Source organism: Sander lucioperca, chromosome 18, assembly GCF_008315115.2.
Source record: "Sander lucioperca isolate FBNREF2018 chromosome 18, SLUC_FBN_1.2, whole genome shotgun sequence".
NCBI classification, from domain to species: domain Eukaryota; kingdom Metazoa; phylum Chordata; class Actinopteri; order Perciformes; family Percidae; genus Sander; species Sander lucioperca.
In genome coordinates, this window is record NC_050190.1 from 27,869,494 (window position 1) to 27,876,993 (window position 7,500).

The 7,500-nt window shown below is 42.2% G+C and overlaps 1 protein-coding gene across 1 annotated transcript in view; it reads right to left on the reverse strand.

The window, feature by feature from the left end:
• Positions 1 to 7,500, reverse strand: part of LOC116065682 (stress response protein nst1-like) — a 254,118-nt gene that overhangs the window by 84,552 nt on the left and 162,066 nt on the right. The window lies entirely within an intron of this gene.

The following is a 7,500-nucleotide window of genomic DNA, read 5'->3' on the forward strand; positions in this document are numbered from 1 at the left end:
CACACACACACACACACACACAAAGACTCAGACACACACACACACACAAAGACACACAGACACAGTCACACACACACACACACACTCACAAAGACTCAGACACACAACACACACACACAAAGACACACAGACACACAAATACTCAGACACACAACACACAAAGACTCAGACACACAACACACACACACACACACACAAAAAGACTCAGACACACACACACACACACACAGACTCAGACACACAAAACACACACACAAAGACTCACACACACACACACACACACACACACACACACACACACACACACACACAAAGACTCACACACACACACACACACACAGACACACACACACACACACACAAAGACTCACACACACACACACACACACACACACACACACACACACACACAAAGACTCACACACACACACACACACACACAGCTTTACGTAGAAATAAATATTTGATATTTGATTTAACAGAATGGTGATTTGACATCTCTACAGTTTATGAGAGCTGTCTTATCTCGTTTAGCTTCTTCTGGAGCGTGAAAGCAGTTTCCCTCTGCTGTCCTTCTCTGTGCCACAGTATACGCTTAAAACCAAAATAAATAAAAATACATTTATTATACTAACCCAGACTATGGGGTAGATTGTAACATTTTCCTCCTTGTGTTTGAGAGTAAAAGCATTTTCTGTTTAAGTTGCAGAGATAACAGCTAGGTCATTTAATAGCAGACACATGGTACTCATTTGTATCACATTTTGAACCCACTGGCTTAACCCTGCTGTAGTTCTCGCGTCAAATCTGACCCATTTTTAAAAAGTGTCTATATCAGAAATTTGGTTTTCTTTCAGCCAAATTGTCCCAAAAACTAACGTGGATGGTTCCCTACAATGCTTTTTATAAGTAAAATAAATGATCAGTTGACTACTTTCATTGAATTTGGGTGTTTTTTTCTATTTTATAGCATTTGAGGAAATAAAATCATAAAAGAACGTTGAAAATAGTGACAAAATTGTCGAAAAAAGTGACAAAAACTGGTGGAAAAGCGACAAAAGTGTTGAAAAAGACCCAGAATTTTGACCCAGAAAATCGAAAAATTGCATGGTCAACGGGAGGACAACACAAGGGTTAAAAGAGCTCCAAGATCCAGACAGAAATGTCAAAAAATGTTACAACTATCCCGGGTCTCCCTACCCCAAAAAGGTTAGGTTTGCATAAAACCGGTCGATTATTGTGCTTTAAATAAACGTCAGGTTTAAGAAGAAGATAGACTGATTTAACGTGCATAGTAATCATCTTTCGCTGCCTCTAAACCCTGGAAGATACAGTGTGTAACTGCACAATTTAGTGAAACAAATATACATTTAAAGCCCCTGTCATTGACACAGCGGCATCATTTATTCAGCCAAACTTCTCTAGCGTGATGTTTTTTGCTTCCAGACATTTTGTCGTTTTAATTTCACACACACAACGGCAGTTATCTCCTTTCGAAAGGAAACTTTACTGCGCAAATTAATGAATGCACGACACAGAACAATTAAGCAAAGCTCATACGACTAATATGATAATGAACATTACGGGGTAATAATGTGAAGTTTATGGATATGAGTTGAGGGTATTCATTACGAAAGATGAAGAGCAACATGAATTAATAACAACAACAATAAAAAAACAGGCGAATAATAGACGCAGGGAAGCAAATTACAGCGAGTTATCTTGTAAGCAACAGACTTATTAAATGGCGGCCATTAATAAAAAATACACCAAAAGTGAACACGTTAACGTGTGCAGCGTTTATAATTGATGGGGAAAAATCAATCTGGTAATGCTCCGATATCATATTTTTTAGTTTAACACGCCAGCTCGGTGAAAACGCTGAAGATTTATGCAACAAAATGTTTAATAACTGATGTGATTTTTTTATGATTAAAGTGATGTTTTCATCCACGGTAACTTCCATTGAGATTAACATCCTAATAAAATCAGATGAACTATTTTTAAAGTGGCCACCGGCGTATTTATGTGATTTTTTTTGCTAGGTGGAAAGTCTGGACTCCACAGATTCATAAATTGCTTAAAAAAAAAAAAGCTTAACAATTAAAATTACAAAGAAATTGGAACTTTTAAGGTGATTCTTTCAAGCTAACTTGAGCTGACTGAGCTACGGTAGCTAGTTAAAAGGCTAGTGAGCTAGCTAACGTTCCCCAACCCATTCTCACTCCCAATTCGTCAAATACGGACGCTTGGTCAGCGGCTCCGAGCGTCACATTCCGACGCAAAAATCACCCTTCATCTGTCGGATGTCCCTCTTTTCTGTCTTTGTGTTGGCGTTCTAACCTCCGGTGGATTTATGAGGACTATGGTTAACTGCTCCTCAGATCTCTGCAGGGTAAATCCAGACTGCTAGCTAGACTATCTGTCCAATCTGAGTTTTCTGTTGCACGACTAAAACTACTTTTAAACGTACACATGTTCCACCAAAACAAGTTCCTCCCTGAGGCTATTTTGCAGCGGCGCCGTTGCTAAGTAATGTGTGTGTGATTGGTGTTAAGAAATGCCCAGACTGATCTCACGCCAATCCGTTTGCCATTTTGGCGTGTTATCAAGACGCATAATCGCTTTTTAGCGTGTTTATCAACGGTGTTTGGCCTCCATTGACTTACATTACGTGTGAATAATCGCCGTAGCGAGTAGTACGTAAGGACAGAAGTGAGTGGGAGGAGGTTGGTTGGGGTGGTGGATAGGTAAAACACAGGACCTTCATCCAGGAGAGCCGGGATCGTGTCCCGCGTGTGGCGTTTATTTACCGTTTTTTTTTTTCTAAAGCCTGACGTTCTCGCGATAGCACGGCACCTAGCGACGCCAAGTGGTGTGTATGTTTATATCCGCTGTATACAGTGTAGACATACATGTGGATAGCTCAAAATGCATACAGATAACACACCATTTGGCTTTAGGAAAGTGGCGTGTATGTTTACGCACAGTCATGATGCCATGTTGAAATGCCAATAAACCAGAGCACGTTTTTCTCCCATCCCAGAATGCTGTGTGGACTAGCCAGACCTTCCTCCGCAACGCTGTGGAGGAAGGTCTGGCAATGAGAGACTAAGACTAAGCTAACGCCTGTGTTAACATCACAGTAGCTGTTGTTCCACGTTGGCATCATATTTAAAAAGTAAGTAGCAGCATCCGGAAAGCGTACCTCCTATGGAGCCATTTTGATGCTACCAAGCCATCACCTCCCGTTAGCATCCCATTGACTGCCATTCATTTTGACGTCACTTTGACAAAGAATAACTTTACATCTGAAGAGGTTAAAGACTCTATTTGTCCATTGTTTATTTCTGAAGAAACACAACAATGTATAAAAGGCTCCATTACCTTGTACCCCACGTTATGGCTCCGTAGCAGATGTTTTTATAAAAATAGGCGATTGTGTCATGACCACGCGACTTACTGTCGCACAGTAGAGGAATTACCGTATAGTACAGGAGAAGCTGGCAGGCAATCGGGCAGTAGGAGTAAGATTTTTAAGTGGCATGTGCCACCGGAAGTGGCATCTTCTTCACCGTAAGACGTAAAATATAACTTATAACGTTACAATATAACTTAGTTCTTCACCGTAAGACGTAAAATATAACTTATGTTAAAATATAACATATAACGTACGATTTCGTTAAAATATACGTGGCACTTTCTAAAGCCACGTGGCGTGTTATCGCGAGGCTACGTGGCACGCGGGTTGCGTTCATGAAAAGAAGAAACGGTTGGGATTAGGAAAAGAAGAATGGGATTAGGTTAGGGTTTAGGAAAAGAACAACTGGTTGGGTTTAGGAAAAATTTAACGGGGTTAGGGTTAGGAAAACAACAAACGTGAAAAGGAAATATCAGTCACGGGACACAAGCCCTGTGTTTGACCCATCCTCCACCCCGACCAATGGACCTAAACGGATTTTCGCCGTTTCATACTACTCGCTACAGCGTCAATTCACACGCAATCGCAATTGGCATACGGAAGTACCGGAAGTACATGCCACTGGCACGTGCCACTTAAAACGCCCTCTCCAATCGGGGGTACGTGGAGGCATACAGTCAAGGGAGAAGCCCATAGAGAGTCTTTATTTCATCCATATTTAAGAGGGATTAAATATGGATGAAATTTAATTTATTTAAGGGATTTAATTTATCTATTTAAGATAAATTAACAGCAATTGATATTAGAATTTAAATCTGTTTAATTTTGTTAGTTTGAATTCACCAAAGTCACACAAAAACCCAAACTAAAGTTTTGAACAACTCACTTTAGCAGTTGGTTTCAAGGGGGTTAGCTTCTCTCCACAAAGCATAGCTCCTATGGCGCCCTTTAGATGCTAACAAGCTGTCCCGTTAGCATCCCATTGACTGCCATTCATTTTGACGTCACTTTGACAGAGAATAACTTTACATCTGAAGAGTTTAAAGACTCTATTTGTCCGTTGTTTATTTCTAAAGAAACACGACAATGTATAAAAGGCTCCATTACCTTGTACCTCACGTTATGGCTCCGTAGCAGACGTTTTTATAAAAATAGGCTAACGATTGGGTCATAACCACGAGACTTACTGTCTCATAGTAGAGGAATTACCGTATAGTACAGGAGAAGCTCTCAGGCAGTTTGGACTTCCATTAGCTGTTTAAGTTTAATTACTAATGTTAACTATCATTTTAGTGATCAATAATTAGCCTGTGTCTATGTTATCTCCTTACATATACCTACGCTCTCCGTCTCTGCTAGATTGGGAATGATTGAGATTTCTCTTGGCACAGCTACCAGAAGACTTCCAACTTTCAGACAGGTTGCTCACGTCACATCTACGTCTTCAAGCTCAGTTGGAGGCTGCTCAGTAACGCTCAGACATCACCGGGAAAGATCTTCTAACATCCTTCATTGGTCTCCGTGTCCATTTCTTTCACCGTCTATGGTGCAGACACGTTTGTGTCGAGCAAAGAAACGCTCCGTCTCCTGTTCACTTCAACTGAAACCGATTAATTCAAGGATACAGAAATAAAGAAATAAAAACAAACAATGAGGATAGATTGATGGATGGAGAAAGGCAGATCACACATGCTGACGGGCAGAACAAGGGATGATGAAAGAGGGATGCAAGAGGAGGAAAAGGAGCCGACAGCTGCACAGGAAAGTTTAATCATCTTCACCTTCACCTCCGCTGAACTCCCCCTCTCCCCCGCTCTCCCCATCCCTTTCTTTCTCTCCTTCCCTTCAACTCATCTCTTTCCTCCTCCTTTCACACTACCTCTCCTTTGTTTCATTCCTACACCTCTTCTGTCTCTTCCCCCTTTCCCTCCACCCCTCCATCCATTTCACTCCTCATTCGCTGCCTCATCCCCTCTTTTGTCTCTTCCTTTCTGTCTCTTCCGCTCTCCTGTTTCCTCTTTTCTTCTCCCTCTTTCCCCTTATCACCTTCATTCTTTCCTTACCCTTCTGTCCTTTCTTCTCCTCTTACTTCCTATGCCTTTCCTTTCATTTCTTCTACCTTCTTCTCCTCTTTCCTTCTTTTACATTTTCTCTCATCGTCTTAGTTCCTCTCCCCTCCCCTGTCCTTATTTTCTTTTCTCACCTTATTTCCTCTCCTCCTCTGCTCTCTCTTTACTTCCTCTTTTCTCTGGCGCTCTTCTCTCCTTCTTTCCCCTCCACCTCCTCTCTCCATCTCCACACTCTTAACTTCCTCTTTTCTTCCCCTCTACTCTACTCTTTCATATTCTTCTCTCTCCCTTTTCTCGCCTATTCTCCCCTCCTCTAGTATTTCATATCTTACCTTCCTCTCCCCTCTTTCCTCATGTCCTCCTTTCCTCTCTTTCCCTACCCTCTCCCCCTTGCTTCTTCTTACTTCCTCTTCTTTCCTCTGTTACTTTATGCCCTCTCCATTCCTCTGCTCTCTACTCTCCTCTTTTTCTTTTCTAAGTCCTCACTTCCTCTCCTTTCCTTTCCTCCCCCTGTTGCCCTCCCCTCTATTCCTCTTTCCCTCTCTTCTTTCTCCAATGTCCTTCCTTTCCTTCCTCCCCTCCTTCTTTCTTTTACTCTCATTTTCTTCTCTTTTGCGTCTTTACGCCCTGATCTTTCCTCTATTTTTTTCTTTCCCATATGTCCTAACTTTTCCTCCTCTCCTCCCCTTTTTATATCATATCCTCCTTTCCTATACTTGCTGTACCTTTCCTCTTCATTCCTCCGCTTTCCTTTCATTTCAACGTTTCATTGCCTCCATTCCTCACTCCTTTTTTTGCTTTTCTGTGTCCTTGCTTCCTCCCCTTACCCTTCCATCTCCTTTCCTCCCCTCTGTTGCCCTCTCCTCTTCCCCTCCTCTCTTCTTCCCCCCCTTTCTTTCTCCTGTGTCCTTCCTTCCTCTCCTTCTGCCTCCCTGGGTTCAGCGGTGTGGAACAGTTCAGTATTAGCTCTGAAATTAGCAGCAGTCCCTCGTTAAAGAGTTGGCAGGATCGATCACACACACACACACACACACACACACACACACAGAGAGACACACACACACACACACACACACACACACACACACAGACACACACACACACACACACAGACACACACACACACACACACACACACACACACACACACAGACACACACACACACACACACAGATTATTAATAAAAGCTGCTGCCACCTTGGAGACATAAAATTGCTTGAGCCTCTTTCTTTCTTCATGTCTTCATCATCTCTTTTCTTTGACTTTTTCTCACTGCCATCCTCCCTCCTCTGTATCTCTTTTTTCTCTCCCTGTCTCTCTCTCGTTTGTCTCCATCTCCTCCTCCCTTTTTTCTCTCCGTGTCCTCCTTTAACCTTCAAACAAAGACATCTCTCTCTCCCTCCCTCTCTCTCCGCAGACAGTGAATGACTCTTCCTCCCCTAACAACCTCCATCACCATCCTCCCTCTTCCATCCTTCACTCCTCTCATTTTACTAACTTTTCTTACCTACTCCTCTTTTTTAAAATATCTGCTTTCTTTTTTAAGAATATTTTTTCAGGCATTTTAGGCCTTTAATTCCACAGGACAGCTGAAGACATGAAATGGGAGAGAGAGGGGGAATGACATGCAGCAAAGGGCCGCAGGTCGGAGTCAAACCCACGGCCCCTGCATCGAGGAGTAAACCTCTATATATGTGCGCCTGCTCTACCAACTGACTAACCTGGCCACACTATTCTTAGCTTCCCTTCTCGATCACCTCCTTTTCTAACTTCCCAACTCCTCTCTTCTTTCCGTACTTTTCCTCCCTTAACTCGCCATTTCTCTGTCCTTTTCTCCTTCCACCCCTCATCCTTCATTTCATCTCTCTTCATCTTTTCTCACTGTTTTCTGTGCCTCTCTTCTTTCTACTTTCCACTTTATTTGTCATTTTGTTAAAGCACTACTCTATTTCTTCGTCCTCTTGGCTGACAAAAATCTGGGAAAATGCAACAAAAACGTAGAAAAAAAA